Source organism: Zootoca vivipara, chromosome 11 (genome assembly GCF_963506605.1).
Source record: "Zootoca vivipara chromosome 11, rZooViv1.1, whole genome shotgun sequence".
NCBI classification, from domain to species: domain Eukaryota; kingdom Metazoa; phylum Chordata; class Lepidosauria; order Squamata; family Lacertidae; genus Zootoca; species Zootoca vivipara.
The window spans coordinates 20,984,710-21,004,757 of NC_083286.1; the positions used below are offsets into that span (position 1 = coordinate 20,984,710).

At 42.4% G+C, this 20,048-nt stretch overlaps 1 protein-coding gene across 2 annotated transcripts in view; it reads left to right on the forward strand.

Moving 5' to 3' along the window:
- Nucleotides 1-20,048, forward strand: part of MCC (MCC regulator of WNT signaling pathway) — a 202,635-nt gene that overhangs the window by 61,630 nt on the left and 120,957 nt on the right. The gene's annotated exons all lie outside the window — the stretch shown is intronic.

Consider the following 20,048-nt stretch of genomic DNA (forward strand, 5'->3'; position numbering starts at 1 on the left):
CTTGTGTGCGTCTGTTTTTGTTTTGCTCAATGTCTTTTGTGTGGTTTATTGAAGTATGTGAGGTGCTTTATCATAATGGCTGTTGTATCTCCTTTCCTCCTCCTGCTTCTTAACCCTTCTGCTCTCTTGTCTGTCATTTTCTCTCAGTCTCCCCCTGCTCCAACTGGCCTTGCCCAATGTGCTTGCTTTCTGGTGACATTTGATTACATCTGCTTGGCCACCGGGAGACAGTAGTGTCACGGTCATTAAAGGAACTGGCTGCTGGCTGGACTTTTACTAGGATTATACAGTCCTACTGAGAGCGAGTTTCTTTTACAGTAATCCCACTATGTATACAAGTAGCCTGATTCACACATGAGATACACACAGGAGTTATTTGCTGGTTTAGCCTTTGGGGGCATACAGTCATATGTTGGATCCCAAACGCCTTGCGAGTCGAACACCGCAAACCTGGAAGTGAGTGTTCCGGTTTGCGAACGTTCTTTGGAACGCGAACATCCGACGGGGCTTCTGCGACTTCTGATTGGCTGCAGGAGCTTCCTGTAGCCAATTGGAAGCCGTGCTTTTGTTTCCAAACGTTTTGGAAGTTAAATGGACTTCTGGAACAGATTCCATTTGACTTCTGAGGTACCACTGTACTCCTGCCTCCTAGTATGGATGATTAGGAATGTCAATACATAGGCTCAACTAGGTTAAAATCAACAAGTAGCTGGATGTCAGTATCGCTCTAATACGTCAAAAAGATATTTGCACAGCAATAAGAGTCATCAAGCAGACACAGAAAATATGCATGGAGAAATCACAATGACCAACAGAAACGGAGTCAAACCATTGGTCTTTCTAGCTCAGTAATATCTATGCTGAGCGGCAGTGGATTTACAGGATTTCAGATAGGGCTCTCTCCAATTTCTGCCTGTGGATGGTGGCGATTGAACATGGGGCCTTCTGTATTTGAAGCAGATGTTCTGTCCTGAGTCATGAAAAGATCTCTTGGAGGGTCTGGTTGGAGGAGCTTGAGTTGGAGGCTGATGATCCTGGGGAGGGAGGGACCCAGTGAGCTGAGCTGAGATGTCAGGGCCCTATGAGACATCAGAACTGTTTGCAGCGGGGCAGGGGTGGGAATGAAGCAGGAAAGGAGTCTGATCCTAGGGAGGGACCTAATGGGTTACTGTTCAGTATACCATTCTCACCTGCAACCTTGGCTTTCAGCACCACCTGCTGACAAACCTCCACCTACCAAGGAGACATCAAATACTCACTCTGGTTCTGAGCTGGTATTGTCTCTTCCTTGATTGCCTAGGACACAGACACCAGCTGGGCAATATCTGGTTTTCAGCATTGTGATATATCACCAGCTAAACATTGTGATGTACTGATGAATCACGATGTCTGAAATAAGGACGGAGCTATGTAGAGACATTGGCCGAGGCGGAGCTCCGAGGCCTTCCAGGGTGGGGGAGACAGCGAGCGCCTCCAGGGGAGACGGCGAGCGCCTCCAGGGAAGGTAAGAGCTTTCCTCTAGGTAGACCCCCGGTGGCGCGGGGTGCCAGGGTGCTCAGGGGGCGCCCCAGCAAGTGGGGGAGCTGCGCAGCGGCCTCGCTTTTCCCTCCGCCAGCCGCTCCGCTCTGGGGAGAGCAGGGAGGTAAGCGAGCAGAGCAGGGGCTCTAGGACCCTGTTGCGCTCTGCAGCACCAAGGTCATCCCTCACCCCGGCGCTGCGTTTCATTGGTAGAGGCAACACCACATGGCAGCAGCTCTACCAATGAAACGCAGTGCCAGGGTCATCCCTGTTGGCGGGAAGGCTTGGATGCCTTCCCACAGTCTGGGGCTCTCTCCGCTGGCTCCAGCAGGAGGGCTCCGACCGGACTGCAGGAGCGGGGCTCCCTGCTGGCTCCGCGGCAGGGGGGGGAGCCATGAGGGGAAAGGGCTGTCTTTTCCCCTCTCTTAAAACTACGGAGTGGCCGGGATGCCGGGCCTCTCCGCAGGCCGCGCTCTCCCCTTCCCGGCCCTGCGGCGCTCGGCCGAGGCGGAGCTCCGAGGCCTTCCGGGGTGGGGGAGACAGCGAGCGCCTCCAGGGAAGGTAAGAGCTTTCCTTTTTTTTTAATGGAGGGGAAGAGCTGGAGGTCGAGATTTATTTATTTTTTTAAGAGTGGGGTGGGGTGGGGGAGCGCCCGAGGGATCCCTGCACCAGGGCGCTTGATGATCTTAAGACGGCCCTGTTGGCTAGCTTCACAGTTTTGCCCACATCAGGGTTTTTGCATAGCATACACACACACACATTGTGATCTGTGATATATTGCCAGGTCAAAAATTATGAAACTGATATCACAATCTGGACTTCAAACCGGTTTTGGGTGATAGATCGATATATCTCTCAGCCCTAGCACTGGCATGAACAGACAGCTCAAGCCCAACCTATCAGAAGCCATTCCCATTTGCTTGCGCAGTCCAAAGAAACATTCTGGTTGCTGCGTTAAAGCCATGTCTGCCCCAGGGGACATGTCAACTGTTGGATCAACGTCTTCGCTCACTTAGCTGTGCTTTGCACTTTCTGTGCCTTTAACACTTGGCTTGATTATGAACTGTACTGTTTTAAGCATTAAAGTTTTTGGCAGAAACCATAATCTGACTTCGATTTCTTCATCCAGTGGGTATCAGGACAAGTTCTACCACTCAACTATGGCCCTTTCCCAAAAAAAGGCTGTGCAGGAAAAATTAAAATATCAGTTTTGAAATTGATTTGAACAGCCCTATTATCTTGACTGAAACATATTAATACAGAACATTTTCTGGGCATCGATTTTAGAGTTCGGGTGAAGATCCAGTTGTATTCTTTTAATTGTAATTTTTGCCAAGAGGGAACTATGTTGAGAATAAAGGATGTTGTCTTTCCTTAAACAGCTTTCCCCTGTAATTGCTCCCAAAGCTTTAAATAAACCCCATTTTGCTCTAAGGAATGAATGTGGCTTGTTAGAACGGCCAAAAGGTAAAACAAATCTTGTATCAGGGCAGATAACATAAGGATGTCTTCAGTTCCAAAATATAATTTATTATCCCAACCTGAAGTTTCCGAACCCTTTCCAGGACATGATGTTACTTGTTACAAGCGGTTTGGTGAATAGGCGAAGATCTGTAATGCATTAACAGGGAACAGGTTTTGTGTGAATTTCAGGTTGGAAATAGAGTGTCACAGGTGTATTGTTCCGTCCTTCATTTTGTACTGTTGAGCTTGTCTGTCCTGTTTTTGGTAGACAACAATATACTGTGTCAGGGCATTGTGTAAGTTTATAATTAGCCAAAGTTACACCAAAAGCTGAAGCAGTTTCGTGGCAGTCCCTATTATGAACTTACAGTGCAACAGAGTATATGGCATTGACCAAGAAAAAAATATTTGAGGATACAAAAATGTTGTCAGATGAGAATCCAATTTTCCTAACAGTTTGGTGCCTGTGAGCTTATAGATACCCATATATAATTTGTATTTCAGGTTGCTAAATCAGCACTACATAGTGACCTTCCACTGTCAAGTACTTAAAAATATTATTTTGACATTGTGAAACTGTCAGAGGGTCATTGTGGCTACTCTAGACTAGAGTAACTCCGCCTGAGTCCAGTCTGTCTTCAAAGACGTTTATTGTGCTATTTATTTACAGTGTAGAGACAGCTTAAAACATGACCTCTCATCCCGAATCAGAATCCGGCAATTGCGTACATCTGTTCTTACGCCAGCAAAGTAGTCTGGGCACCCCAAAACGCCGCCTCCTTGACCTGTGTTGCGGCGCTCTCCTTACTTCTTGCGCCGGAAGAAGTGATGCCCTTTCAGCTTCCTCCCTAAGCGGTCGGCGCCCTGGCTCTGCAACATCCCATAGCGTCTGCCTGCATCCCTCCGCCCCCGAGCTCTCCCATTGTTCCTCCCTCTGATTTCTTTCCTCCTCCGAGTCTCTCCCTCCCCCTCTGGCTGCTTCAGAACCACTGGTGCTCTCTGTACTTGACGAGGTGGACGCCAGGATGATGGGGGCTGGCTCCCTGTAGGGAGTCACCCTTACAGGAACATAACTTTAAAAATGAACGTCCCATGCAACTTAAAAATCTTAGGAGTTCTGAAGGAATATTTTATTTTATTATTAAATTTATATCCTGTCCCTCCTCCCAGAGTAGCTCAAGCAATAATTTATTTCATTTAATTTAATATAACTTTGGTACATCTTGATTGTGAGAAAAGGAATTGGAACAATTTAAATTCAAATCCTCTTTAAAAATTCCAGCACAGACGCAGACTGCGAAAGATCTCTACTTAAATGGCTTGTTGAAAGATGGAGGTCTTCAGTAGGTGCCCAAAGGACAATAGAGGTGGCATCTGTCTTAATATTTAACAGGAGGGAATTCCAAAGGGTAGGTGCCATGACACGAAAGGCCAAATTCCAATATTGTGCCGAACAGACTTCCTGATAAGGTGTTATCTAAAGAAGGCCCTCTCCTGTAGAGTGCAGTGATTGATTGGGTGTATAAGAGGTGAGATGATCTTGTAGATATCCTGGTCCCCAAGCTACATTAGGGTTTTATTTACCAGAACCAGCCATTTGAACTTAGCTTTGTAGATAACTGGCAGCCAGTGCAATTCTTTCAACAGTGGAGTAACCTGGTAGCAGTATTCTGCACCAATGAGCAGTTGAGCTGTTGCATTTTGCATTAGCTGCAGCTTCTGGACCAATGTCAAGGGCGGCATCATATTGATCACATAGCAGTAATCCAACCTGGATTCCAGGACCAATCCGATATTCCCAAACCACTAAGTCAAGGTGTTTGATGTTAAAACAAGGGAGTATGATTCCAATGAGTGCAAAGCCGGGATCTCATTTCAATCTGGCCATGAGGAAACACTTTGTCATTCCTTTCTGCACTGCTGGTGTAATTTGAGAAGCCCCTAGACCAGGCATCCCCAACCTGCGGCCCTCCAAATGTTTTGGCCTACAACTCCCATGATCCCTAGCTAACAGGACCAGTGGCCAGGGATGGTGGCAATTGTAGTCCAAAACATCTGGAGGGCCGAAGGTTGGGGGTGCCCGCCCTAGACCAAGTAGGGGAAGCCCATTCTGCAGTTCCTTCCCAAAGATGCACCAGTCCTCAGGAAAACTATCATTGCTGCTATAGGGAGGTGGGGTAGCATATTCTTTGGCTTAAGTGCTGTTGGTGATGCAAGTAGAATGATGTTATATTAGTCATGGAAACAATTGGGACTCTTGCCAAGTTGCTTATCTCTCTGCCTTTATGCTTTATCCACATAAGAAAAGTTACTTTAATAAACAAAAAAAATGAAGATTGTACATTACTACAGTATCTCAAAACATATGTAAGGGATCGTGCTGATGCTTTTCCACCTGTGGGTGTAGTAGATTTCAGAATAACAGTTATGTTTAAAAAATAGTAACTAGTAGGTTCTGGAAAATCTCTTCAAAGTATAAAGTATTATCTTTTGGTAGGTTTGTTAAATTGAACTAGTTAGTTTTACATTTTGGTTTTTAGGAACTTCCTTTTGACTGCTCTGGTGGAAATATCCGTTACTATCAATCGTAACATATGCTACCTAGTATCGTATTTATGTGAATCTTAATAAGCACTTCAGTTTTCACAACGTTGAAACCCAAAAAGTATTTGCTGGCACAATCAAATCTAATGCACAGCTTAATTTTCACTGTGTGATTTGGCCAAAAAAGGTGTGCATTATATTTGAGGAAATACGGTATTATCATCTCCTAGTCATGAAAGTTAATTATTGATATCCATTAATAATGTGGCAGCCATCGGTGTTTCCTTGGTTGATTAAATACTTGACTCTTAATAGATTTATCGAGAGGATGGAATCTTTTTTGGTAACTTCGGAATTCTGATTGGAACATTCTACTGGCATTTTTCAGTATCTGCCATTATTTTCATTAATTTGCTTACAACATCTTGCATGAACCCTCTCTATCATGGCAATAGTTAACCAGTTCATACCAGTCATATCCAGGTACAAGACATTTTGTTGACTAAGGCAAAGGACAAGATCTCTCTCTCTTTCCCCTCTCCCTTCCATGTGCTAAAGCCAAATGAGTTGACAGTTGAATCTTATTTCAATATCGGCTAAAATATATTATCCTTCACCACAGCTGAGGGCAGAAAGATAACTTAAAGTGTGCAAGGCAGACCAGATCTGTCCTCTTAACAGAGAGAAACACATGAAGGGTTCAGGACGAATATCTGGTGGGGCAGCCACAACAGCTCACTATCTAAGGCAGTGGCTGCCTGCCTTACTCTGCCCAGTGGTATTGTTGGCCCTGAATCTTAAAAAGGAAACACATATGGATGAAAGATGCTATGACTCAGGGCTCTCCAACGTATTTGGGCACATTTGCATGCCAGAGAAACTGTTGTGTGTGCCACATACATGCCATAGCTTTCTGCTCCTCAGCGGCAGTTCCCTGAAATCAACTTCCATGTTGCAGTTAGCCTTGGAAAATTCTTTCAGTGGCAAGGGGATGGGAGCCCTGGAGCACACAAAAGGCGTCTAAGGCTGCCTGTGTGCCCTCAGGCAGTGGCGTAGCGGGGGGGGGGAGGCAGGCACCGTGCGCAAAATTGTTAGGGATGCAAAATTTCAACACCTGCTGCTGCCTCAATACAGCTGTGTACTTCCATCACTAGGCTTCGTTGAAATGCGAACCAGGAAGTAACCTTTTCAGACAATGGAACAACTCTTCTTTTCTTATCTCTCCGGCTGCAATCTTCTGGGCAACGCAGACTCCATTAGGCAGTTGAATGCGCATGCGTACTGCATCCGTTTCGCACCCACCCACCCCCTCTGCGCAGCCCTAGATGCTGACAACCTACACTACGCAACTGCCCTTGGGTGCCATGTCCGTCACCCCTGTGCTGTGTAGAACTATGGTCCAGTGTGACCATCAAGAAAACTTGCATGTGTGCAAACACATGGATTTTAACTGAAGTGAGCAAATGACAGCGTTGAAGGAAATGGTAGTAGACTTAAAGCCAGCCGAAATTCAAATTGAGTTGGCTTGGACTGGGAAAAGAGAAATGAAAATGGAACTCTGCTCGTGGGTTTCACACAATTCTGTAATACATGGAGAGAATAGCAGCAAAGATTGCTGTCTGCCTTTGCTTCATGTTGTTGCAGATGCTTTGTTTGGTAGTTTGCTGAATGAATGAGCTATAGCTTGCATTCATCTGTCCCTGTGTAGCTGAGCTCAGATAGCGTTGCTCTGCTTTCGATGAAATGTAATATTAGCACTATTTATCCATTTTTAAATTGGCATCTTCAAGATGGCCCAGTTAATGAAGTCTGATGGAAAAGTAGCAACCAGAGGGTTATCTAATTTTCAAAAACGAATAGATGTAAGGGATGATTTTTTATGGTGGAGCTCATGGACAGTAGCCAGGAAGTCTAGATGTCAAAGTTAAGAGGAGACAATTTTCTTAAAAAAACTACGGTACTTTAAATCAAACCATAATTATTCACAACTAAACAAAATCTAATCCGCTTTGTTTAAAAATGTGAACATTTAAATGAATTGTGAATGTAAACTATCTTTTTTAAATGGGTAGATGAGACATTTCTGACACTCCTGTGTACTCTCCCACTGGTTGTAATTAAGTTTTGTAAGTAAATGATGCGTGGCAGATGTGTGTAACATCTTGGTGGCTTTTTAAAAAACAAAAAGCAGCTGTGGGAAGCTGCCAGTTTGACCAGAGGTCTGGTAGTTGAGAAGGGGGCACTAATCCCTTGCCCTTTTGTGTTCAGAGTCACAAATCTGCAGCTATTTTTTCACTTGCAGGACAAAACGTAAGGATATATTTGTTTTCCTTCCTAGTACAGGGGGTGGAAACATAGGGTCCAGGGGTTGAATACTGCCCTCCAATCATCCTGTCTGGCTCTCAAAACTCTCCCCAGCCACTTCTCCTTCACACTTCAAATGCCCCCTCCCCAAGTGTGTGTGTGTGTGTGTGTGTGTGTGTCCAGGAGTTCTGAGAATGCTTGTTGCTTGTCTGGATAGAGAAGGGTATGAGGATTTGTAGAAAGTAGTTCAGGAGTCACCAACCTTTTTGCACTAGTGGGCACATTTAGTGGGCCCTGTATACCTGAAGGAGCATCTCCACCCCCATCGTTCAGCCCAGACACTGCGGTCCACCTCTGAGGGCCTTTTGGCGGTTCCCTCACAGCGAGAAGTGAGGTTACAGGGAACCAGACAGAGGGCCTTCTCGGTAGTGGCACCCACCCTGTGGGACACCCTCCCATCCGATGTCAAACAGATAAACAACTATTTGACTTTTAGGAGGCATCTTAAGGCAGCCCTGTATTGAGAAGTTTTTAATGTTTGATGTTTTATTATGTTTTTATATGTGATGGAAGCTGCCCAGAGTGGCTAGGGCAACCCAGGTGGACAGGCGGGGTATAAATAATAATAAAATCATTATTATTATTTCAGATTTCGAGCGAGTGGTGGGGTGCCAATCCCAAAAATTTTGCCATAGAGAGGACGTGGCATAACACAAAACATTTCAATTTCAGGGGCTACTTTTTCCACTTAAAAAAAGAAGAGTTTTGGAAGATAGTTACAGGTGTCTGCCATGTACTTTGATCCTCCAAACAGCCCCCATGGATTGTTATATTGTGTGTGCTACCGTGTGAAAGTCTAGATTACAGCATCAGTTTGGGGCCTTGGTATATATCTACCTTTTTTCTCTAGGCTTGGGCACACCAATAGGAAATAAGCCAAAATCACATACATGAATTTGCCTGTAGTCTGGTTCATTGATAACATTTCTAGTATCCTATTCCTAGCGTGACAGACATACGGCATTTCTGGTGTATAAAACACATCACTTCAAAGAATGTTTACTTTCTGGATTTGTGTGAGCTGCTTATCAGTTGCACACAATGTTTGAGGCTTGCATGTCATTAAACTGAAGTACTATAAAAAGATTTCTCAAACACAGGGGCATTGTCAGTACAGATAATGCTGTTCTCAAGACCTCCTAATGAAAAAATGGCAGAGATTATGTAATTCATCTGTATGCTATTAAAATACTTGCAGCTAATAGCCAGGCACTAGGAAATGCACTATGGACTGCATAGTTAATAAGGCTGAACATGCGTTGCCTGAAAGTAACATGCCAGGCATAGTAGATTACCACAGCAAATCTATCCCTATACCCGTACAGCCAAAAATTCATTTATTTAAGATTATTTACAGTGAAACATAATAAAAGATCCTCTAACCTTAGTTGGAAATTCAAGGGCACAATTTTTAACTGGTTAATTTTACTCAAAACTGCGCCACAGTTTTTGAAATCCTTTAAATGTTCATCTATTTCTATGAGCTTCTGTGGGCTCAATGCCAACTTGCACGATGAGCTGGTGACTTTGCCATGACACTGGAGAGATTAATAAAAACCACTTGCTTGCTTGATGTTCACACATTGATATTATTAACTAGATTTTTGCTTATACAGTTTGGAAATAATTCACTCTTCGCTTTTTCAAAGTACATTTAAATAATGGAGCATTAATTCTAGTTTTCATTGGCTTGAAAGAGAAGAATTAAACCAGCTCAAATAAGGAGGGCAGAGATTAACATAGGTTTTTGACGACATTATATACAATTGGAATAAAATAAAACAAACCCAACCTTTTATTATTATTAGGATTACTAAGTAATATTATTCACTTACGAATATGCAGTAGGTAAGCCTCTACAATGGTAGGGTGAACATAACAGAAGTGGAGGTGTTTACTTGGAATCATGCCTGGGGATTTTGAAAATCACAATTTTGAGGAGACTGATGTTATTAATAAGAAAAATGTAAATGTCACTGTGTTAAATTGCCATCTTCTATGCTTGTTGTGTGTCTCAGGTTACTACTTAAAACACAGGCAAGACCTGTCTTTTAATTACCTGTTGTACATTTTAGGTTAATGTATGCATGGTAGGTACTGAACATTGAAACATTGTCCTGAGTGGTAGCCAGGATGCTCAAATATGCAGTGGAATATTTTTCCTTCTTATTTTCCCCCAAAGGGTGTTATGGAAAAACTCAACGTAGTATGGATGAAATGTCTCTGGTAGCCTAAGTGAGCTGCATTTGAGTAGTTTTACCAGCAAAATCATTTCCACCACAGCTTACTTACAAGTTGTTGTTTAGTCGTTTAGTCGTGTCCGACTCTTCGTGACCCCATGGACCAGAGCATGCCAGGCAATCCTGTCTTCCACTGTCTCCCGCAGTTTCGTCAAACTCATGTTCGTAGCTTCGAGAACACTGTCCAACCATCTCCTCCTCTGTCGTCCCCTTCTCCTTGTGCCCTCCATCTTTCCCAACATCAGGAGTCTTCTCTTCTCATGAGGTGGCCAAAGTATTGGATCCTCAGCTTCAGGATCTGTCCTTCCAGTGAGCACTCAGGGCTATTTTCCTTAAGAATGGATAGGTTTGATCTTCTTGCAGTCCGTGGGACTCCCAAGAGTCTCCTCCAGCACCATAATTCAAAAGCATCAATTCTCTGGCGATCAGCCTTCTTTATGGTCCAGCTCTCACTTCCATACATCACTACTGAGAAAACCACAGCTTTAACTATATGGACCTTTGTCGGCAAGGTGATGTAACTACTTACAAGTAGTAGCAGCTATTACACCCCTCCCTCCCCAAACCAACCCCGGCTGATCATCGGAGTTCACCAGTTTAGTCCGTATTTTGATGTTACTATATTGATGTTTGCTAATTTTAATTCTTTATTGTTAGCTGCTCAGAGATGAGCATGGTTGTTGGGAAAGTAGAGTGCAACCACAAAATCAAACATGTCCCAGAGCCTCCCGAAGGGATTGTGGTTTTGAAGGGCTACGATGGGCAATGGCATCCAGGCCTGGTGATCATTCTCTGAGGCCCTTCTTTGTGTGCCTCTTCAACGAGAGGTCCAGAGGGTGGCAACATGAGAAAGGGACTTTTCTGCAGTGTTCCCCTGTTTCTGGAATGCTGTCCCCAGGAAGGCTTCCTTGGCCCCTTCAATATACAGGCACCCCTCCCACTTATGTAGGGGTTACATTCTGGGGCTCCGTGTGCATTACTGAATTCACATAAAGTGGGGAGCACTCCACTTTAACGGGGAGGGCGTGTGGGGAGGAGAGAGAGAGAGAGACTCATGTGCACCGCCAGGGCTGCTGTACGGAAGTTGCTCAGGGGGCCACTGCCCAGCCTGTCCCAAGCCTTCCTTCTCTTGGGGCCACTGCCCCAAGCCTTCCCTCCAACCCCACTGATTGCAGTAAGCGAGCGACCAAGAGCAACTTCTAGGCAGCAGCCCCAAGCAAGGCCTGGCAGTGGCCCCGAGTGAGGGAAGGCTCAGGACAGGCTGGGTGGCGGCCTTTGAAATGTGTTTGTGCGAGGGAGGTTATGGACTTGTTTTGTTTTTGCTCTTTTTAATTATGTATTTTGTGTTTACATTTAGTATTTTTATGCTGTGAACTGCGCTGTGATCTTTGGATGAAGGGCAATATGGAAATTAATTAAAGAATAGTTATAATAGCCATTCCCTGAGCCTGGTTTTTGTGTGCAGTGTGCCTTAAGCGGCATAAAATAGCAGTGTCTCCAAGGGTGCCTGTAATATGGCACAGTGCAACAAAGCTGAGCAAAACCAGTGAAAGATGAAGGATTGGAGAGGTAAGGAAGAAAAAGAGCTTAGCGGTTGTCACAATTTCCCACCAGGTGCACTCTTGTTTTTTTAAAAAATATGTCTTTAGTACATCCCTACAGATTCATTACTGTTTTGTCCTCTTACCTTTCATATTTGAGTATTCTGCTGCATTCCAATTCCTCCATATTTAGGCTCCTGATTGGGTATGTTTGTTTAAGAACTATGAAGGCTCATGCCATTGAGTTTCAATACCTATTCCTTTTGGAAGTCAAAGAAATACACTAATCGCCTTTCACGGATGAGCTGTTCTCTTAATCCCAGGAAATTGCTCTGAATTCCTGTTTTTTCTGTGTTATTGGTGGGTTTCATGGTAAATCCATTTTTCTGCGTAGAATAGATTGCATGAAAGCTAATAACTGATTCTAATCATGTATGGATAAGTTGTTCCATTCAGAGTGTCATACAGCAATATTCTTAGATTAATAAGTCTTCAGTTTGCATCAGAGTGATTGGCTTCAGACCTCTCTAGCCTTCTACGCTATTAGCATCCATGCCCAGATGGCATTTGCATAAAAGCAACATTACTCACTGTGAACAAAAGGGTGATATAATTCCTAAATACGTTGTAGGAGACTAATTGAAGATGCTTAGGAATATCACAGAGTGAGTGTTGTGTTGATACTAATATCTAAAGACATGAAAACTGAACTTATTATTCATTTGGATCCTAGAATGAATTATCACAGCAAACCTTTTTGCGAATGAGAACTGATAATCATGAATGTAAAATTAGTACTAATTATCTCTGATTGTTAATGAATTTAATACGATGTTTAGTATAGCAGTATACTAGTGCAAGATTCCTCGGATTAATTTGAAGGAATTCCTCTTTCCTGCAACCTCATATGTCGCTGTCCATGACATTTGGAAGTCTCTCCGGACCCTCTTGAGAGATTTTTAAATGGGGAACATGGGCTGTAGGAGAGACGAGGGGAAAGGAAAGATACGCGCACCCTTTTAACTTCTGTAAACTTTCTGTGTCATTTGCCTTCAGACAATTCCTTGAGACCTGGAAATTGGAACTGTGTCTATTCTAGTACATCCACAGGATTTGTTGTTAGGGTTCCAGTTTACGGTTGGGCATAGAAGTTGGCTTACCTGATGGTGAGAGGCCCAGCAAGACTAGCAGGTGGGAGCAGGTAGCTGGTGAGAGGACTGACATTTCTTGTCTTACACTCTGTCTCTTCTGCTGCCTCCTTGACCACAAACAACAGTTTCTTGGTTTAGGGTCCATTCTGTACTGGCTCCATCTCTCATTTCTGGGTCACCCCTTCTCCCATCTGCTGCTGTTCTAGGGCACAACCCATTTTTTTCTGACCCACATTACAGTCACATAGGTGCACTACAGAACACTCTCGAGGTCCCTGCTGGACATTCATTCCCCGTGTCTGCTGTCATGGGATTGTTGTCTATCACATGACTGTGTATGTTTTGACTCCACACAGTGGGAAGTGATGAAGACAGGATGTTTGTGTTACTGTGTTTCCTGAAGTGACACTATTGTCCTTTGTTTTTTCTCTTTGCTGCCTGATGCTAGAGAGGGAGGGAGCCATGTTGCAGTGCTCTGTGTGTGTTTATTTGTAAATAAAAGTAGATTAGCCAAAATGCTGAGTTGCTGAGTTCTGTTACACAACTGTGCAAACTCTGCAGATCCGTAAGTGTGCTGATGTCAGTTGGCATCAGTCGCTGTGATGTTCGGGCTGGAGAAAGCTTTTGAAGCTCCCGAACGATCGACCAGGAGGGAGGGAACATGTCAGTCGGGCATGTGTCTCTGCCAGTGTCCTACTCGAGAGTAGGAGATCCTAACACCTGCTCCTCCTTCCTGCCATTTTAAGACTAAAGATCTATGACTGACTCCATGGAAAATGAATTATTGTACTATGGGCTGTCGTCTGAAATGCTTTCTGTACTGTTCCGGCACTAAAATATAACAATATTGTTTAAAGAGCATGGAGCTCCATAAAATCCAAGCCATTAATTCACTGCAGTACAGTGATTGTCAAGACATCCTTTGAGGTAATCTCAAAACTCAGTTTTTCTTAGCTAGGCTGTGTGTATTCATTTTATAGTACTGCTCTTAGGCTCTCAAATCAGAAAGAAATTGGGATGAATACACTTTAGGAAAGTCTACAGACACCTCTTTATTACATTGGAGGGTTTGATTTAAGAGCTTGTTTATATTTCAGAATGAAACCTGTAAGTGCTAAGCAAATTTTGCAACACCACGAGAGGCTGAAAAGCTATTATGAATCTGGTTTTTGTAAAATAGCTCTAATTTGCTTTAGATACACAGTACATGATGTAAAATTAGCTAGAACCTTTCTAAACAGGGTGAAAATCTGCTTTGGAAACAAATTATTACTTTTTCTTTTGTACAAGAGACAACAGACTAACCACCACTGCAGCAACATGAGCATTTCTTCCTTTTTAAGAAAATCTAACCTTGCTTTAATATTAATTAATTCCCAAGGCACTCTGTTCAGTTTGTTCTCATTCTCTACTGTAACCTTTGAATGTGTTGATCATCAGAATCGACCTGGGGACCAAACTAGCTTATAAAAGTAGGCAATTCCTCTTGATAAGACACTCAAGTGGGAGATCATTAACTCTCTCCAGGACTCCTGAATTCAAGTTATAATTTGAATTTGCTAATTATTTTATCTTCCATGTTTGTGCCGCCTATTTATCTGCAGCGGGTCTCACCTCCTTGTTTCCTCCCCTCCCTTTTCCCCATGGCATTTTGTGCCCTTACTTGCTGTAATTACTTGGCTTGTGACAATTTTCATGTTGGGCATTCAGAAATGCATGTTCTCATTTTCCTCCATGTTTACTTGATGACTGGCAACTGTCTCTTCAGCCAGGGACCCTGGATGTGTTTTTAAGATGGTGTGGGGTAGGGATGTCACAACAGTCAGGATATAATGAAGACTATTTGCCCATCTGCAGTATAGTGGACGCTCGGGTTGCGAACGTGATCCCTGCGGGAGGCATGTTCACAGCCCGCAGCATCGCATCTGTGCATGCGTGGGTCGCGATTCGGTGCTTCTGCACATGTGCAAGCGCCGAAACCCAGAAGTAACCCGTTCGGGTACTTCCAGGTTCGCGCAGTGCGCAACCTGAAGCATCTGTAATCCGAGGCATGACTGTACTTATTTAATGATCAAAGAATAAAGTTGGAAAGAACATTCAGTATTATTCAGATGAGTTTATCACAACCATTTCAATAGATTAACAGGCAAATCAAAGAAGTACTAATTGAGTGAATTAATGTTAAGAGCATCAGTCAGCTTTGCCTCTAGCAATGGTGTTGTATGCCTAATGGCTTGAGGGACTGAGTGTCCCTACCCCGATCATTCTTACAGTGGGGAATCTGGTCTCCTATGTATCTCATCCCTCTTCTCTGCTTCCAAGATGGTGTCAGTTTGTTATTGTTTTATCCTATGCCTTTAGGTTTCCCATTTTTCTTAAAGCCTTTCAGCAGAAGGTTGCATTTAGAAATAAATAAATCCGTATCTCCAAATACCCTGTTTCTCATATTTTAAGACATACCCATAAAATAAGCCATAGCAGGATTTTTAAGCATTCAAGGAATATAAGCCATACCCCGAAAATAAGACATAGTGATAGGCGCAGCAGCAATGCCAGCCGCGGCAGGAGGAGGAGGAAAAAAATAAGACATCCCTTGAAAATAAGCCATAGTGTGTTTTTTTGAGGAAAAAATAAATATAAGATGTGTCTTATAATATGAGAAACACGGTAGCACAGATAGTACAAATGTTTGATGAACAACAGCTATGTGTTTTTGTAAGCTACATAGAACACTGCATGTTTGTAAAATGTTAGTGTAAATATTTAGGAAAGTGGATGGAATCAGGTATTTTATAATGTATGCAGGATGTTTATATTCGGTACATTGGGAAAATGGTTTAATTAGCCATTCTTAATTTACCTAGCATTTCAAAAGTTCGAAAGCACATCAAAGTGCAAGTAGATAAATAGGGACCGCTCTGGCGGGAAGGTAAACGGCGTTTCCGTGCGCTGCTCTGGTTTGCCAGAAGCAGCTTTGTCATGCTGGCCACATGACCCGGAAGCTGTCTGCGGACAAACGTCGGCTCCCTCGGCCTATAGAGCGAGATGAGCACCGCAACCCCAGAGTCGGACACGACTGGACCTGATTATCACCTTTACCTTTTTAATTCTTTAAGCTATTAATTTCAATAAATTGCAGATACTGTTGTATTTTTAAAATGGCTTCTCGCTAACAGGTTGCTTTGTATTAACACCTAGAAACAAAGTTGATTACCAAATCGCTGTACCAGTTTGTCTGTAATTTCCTCATTTTTTCCGTTTCCTTACCTTTAGACCAGTGTTTCCCAACCTTGTGCCTCCAGCTGTTTTTGGACTATAACTCCCATCATCCCTAGCTAGCAAAACCAGTGGTCAGGGATGATGGGAATTGTAGTCCGAAAACAGCTGGAGGCACAAGGCTGGGAAACACTGCTTTAGACCATACTGTGCAGCTCCATCAGTGACTTTTTCAGCAGTTTTCAGGTGTCCCAAGGACTACAGTGGTACCTCGGTTCTCGAACAGCTTAGTTGACGAACAAATTGGCTTCTGAATGCCAAAAACCCAGAAGTAAGTGTTGCGGTTTTCGAACGTTTTTCGGAAGCCGAGCGTCCGACACGGCTTCCCATTGACTGCAGGAAGCTTCTGCAGCCAATCGGAAGCTGCGCCTAGGTTTTCGAACGGTTTGAGGAATTTGAACGGACTTCCATTCGGTTCGAGAACCAAGGTTCCACTGTACATGGTTTTTATATATACTCATGAGCACTATACTATGGCCACTATTAAAATGATCTCTTCCTTACTTTCTGTCAACCTTTGCTGTAGATTTATGCTAGCATCCGTTCTTGTCAAATTCCCAAAGTTACTACTTCTGCTTTAAATGTTTCAGGAGAGGTGTTCTTGTCTGTTTAGATTTACAGTAATGATTCTGCATTGCAATACAGAAGCTGTAGTGGGGACTGCAAAGGGTTTTTGTAAGAATGAAATTACTGTTTATGCCTGTGAATGAGTCTGATAATTCTGTAACATAATTGTAAAACTTATCTCTAGTTACAGGATAATTATCTTGCTCTTTTTCAGCTGTATATATGCCTCACTATGGCATTTTGTGCCATAAAAATATTTAAACATTGCTTCTTAAGAAATTTCAACTGTAAAATTGTAACCACTGTCTTCCTTGGCTAAATTCCTGCAAATGATGTATTTTTCATTATCCTTCCATTATCTTTTCTTCACCCATACAACTTTCCCTTAAATGAGAAGGGTAGACTAGACAAAGATGGGTAGGAAAGAACTTGTAATATGTATTGTGAAAAATCAGACCATTAAAAAATATTGGATGATATTTTAAATTAGGGTATGATCATTTATAGGTCGATCCAATTTCTTGCCTGTTGTTTATTTTCCTGTTATTATCGCTCTGACATTTTAGGCTGTACTAGAGAAAACAATTGACCTGAATAAGCGGAAAGGGTTTTGGCCAGAGATCAACTACTGACATTCCTCTAGTACAAACCTCTTGGTGATATTTTGCTTTCATTAGTGCTACATTACATAGACATGGTGCTTTGTAGGTAGATAATTGGCAAATGTAATAAATAATACATGATTTATAGGTGTATACCAGAGTGCTAATTTTAGCTATGATATTTTAAGTGAATATCTATCTGTAAGTCTGCACTACCAACAAGTACTGTAGAAGGAAATAGTAGTTGTGTGAAGACTGGGTCCTGGCAACACGTTTAAATAAATGAAAAACATAGAGGGAAATATGAAATAAGCCTATTTTATATTCAGCCTGTTGTTGTTGTTTTAAAAAAGTTTACTTGTAATTACAATAAAGACAGAGTCACTGTGTTGTTTTTGCATTATATATCAGGTTGCAAATGGGAAACAAAAGGAAAGAATTATATATATAATACAACTTTGTATCCTCCTGCGTAAGTCATTTCTACTTCCAAATAGTCTGTATAAATTTGGGGTGTTAAATTATCTATTTGAAGTCCATCCTATCCTGTGGGCAGAAGAAAATTAATAATATAGGAAGGCCCCTGCCTGCTAGAATGAAAGCCCTATTGAGTCAAGCATTGAATGAAAGCCCTATTGAGCCAACCAGGTGCCTATGGGAAGACCACTAGCAAAACATGAGTTCAGTAGCACAATTCCCACTTGTTATCCCAAATAACTGGTATTCAGAGACATACGATAGGCAATATTGTCATCTTGATTTCATGAATTTGTCTGATTCTTTTATAAAATGGGATTATGTGAAATATATACAGTGGTACCTCGGTTTAAGTACACAATTAGTTCTGGAAGTCTGTACTTAACCTGAAGTGTACTTAACCTGAAGCGAACTTTCCCATTGAAAGTAATGGAAATTGGATTAATCCGTTCCAGATGGTCCAGATGGTACTCAACCTGAAGCGTACTTAACCCGAAGTATGAGTGTAATTGGTTCTGGAAGTCCGTACTTAACCTGAAGCGTACATAACCTGACGCGAACTTTCCCATTGAAAGTTACAGGTGGGTAGCCGTGTTGGTCTGACGTAGTAAGTAATGGAAAGTGGATTAATCCGTTCCAGACGGGTCTGCGGAGTACTTAAACTGAAAGTACTCAAACCGAAGCATACTTAAACCGAGGTATAACTGTAAATGCTTATATTAGGAAGAAGCCATGTGTTTCAAGCTGTATAGTGGCTGTCTCTTATTTTGGCTTATTTATCATATTTAAAGTGTATAGCAGATGGCAAAAATTATTTGTTGTTTTTGCAGAAGTTGTTCCATAGTATGCAAAACCTTGGGACCTACCTCTGTATAATGAATCTTTATGTGAGTCCTTTGTACAAGACTTGCCACATCTCCTCCTCCTATAAAATGTGTAGCTTAGTTAAGTTAATATATCTTTCATGGTGGAGAGATGTGATTTTTAAAATCTGACCTCTAACCACCTTGATTCTTCACCAGAAGCTTCCTTAGCATCTGTAAGGTAAAGGTAAAGGGACCCCTGGCTGTTAGGTCCAGTCACGGATGACTCTGGGGTTGCGGCGCTCATCTCACATTATTGGCTGAGGGAGCCGGTGTACACCTTCCAGGTCATGTGGCCAGCATGACAAAGCTGCTTCTGGCGAACCAGAGCAGCTCACGGAAATTCCGTTTCCCTTCCCACTGGAGCGGTACCTATTTATCTACTTGCACTTTGACGTGCTAGCACAATTAGTATTTCTCTTATTCAAGGATTCAGAGGTCTATGAATCTACTTCATACTTTTTAAATGAGTAGTGTAAAAAACCAAAAACAAGGAAGAGGCCATGGAATTCCCTAAATTCTTGAGCTGCTTTCATATTGCTCCAGACATTGCTGTTATGAGCTCACAGTTATAAATATGCTTTGGCTTCAACAATAGTATTAGCATTGCTAAAATTATGCCTATATTTAGACGTCGTAACAGAGTTTGGCTTACTTCCTTCTGATATTTTTTACGATTATAATAAAAATACCTTTCATTTTCTTAGGATTTCCAGAAGCTTTGTCAGTATTTTATTTCAAACCATTAAATAACAGCTTTTTTAATTAAAAAAAGATTCGATTTTTAGTTTTCTAAGATTCTTAACACCCCTCCCTGCCAAAAAGAGAGAAATCATTGTATGAAGGTGCTCAGGAACAATGAACACTTCTAGATCAGGGATAACAAACACAGTGACCTCTAGCAGGGGTCAGCAAACTTTTTCAGCAGGGGGCCAGTCCACTGTCCTTCAGACCTTTGGGGGGCCGGACTATATTTTGATATTTTTTTTTAAAAAATGAACAAATTCCTATGCCCCACAAATAACCCATAGATGCTTTTTAAATAAAAGGACAAATTCTGCTCATTTAAAAACATGCTGAGCAGGCCGGATTTAGAAGGTGATTGAGCCAATTTGCTTATCTAGAAGCATTTACATGTTTTTGTTGATGTTAATCTTCTTTGATAGAGATGTCTTGATGATTTCTTTTAAAATCAAATTTCAGTTACTTCAGTTGCTTCTCTCAGCTGTATGAATTCAGCCACTTTTCAAGATTTCATAGCTGAAGCAGTGTAGGACGTTCTAAAGTCATGTTGTCGTATGGGGAAAGCTTTTCATAAATTATGACAATAACTCTTTTCCCCGCCTCCAGGTACATCAACCTCTAGTTAGTTGCAGTTTGTTTGTAAAGTGGAGATTCTTAAAGTGTTGTGTTTCTAGCTGAGGGAGAGTGACTGGCCTAT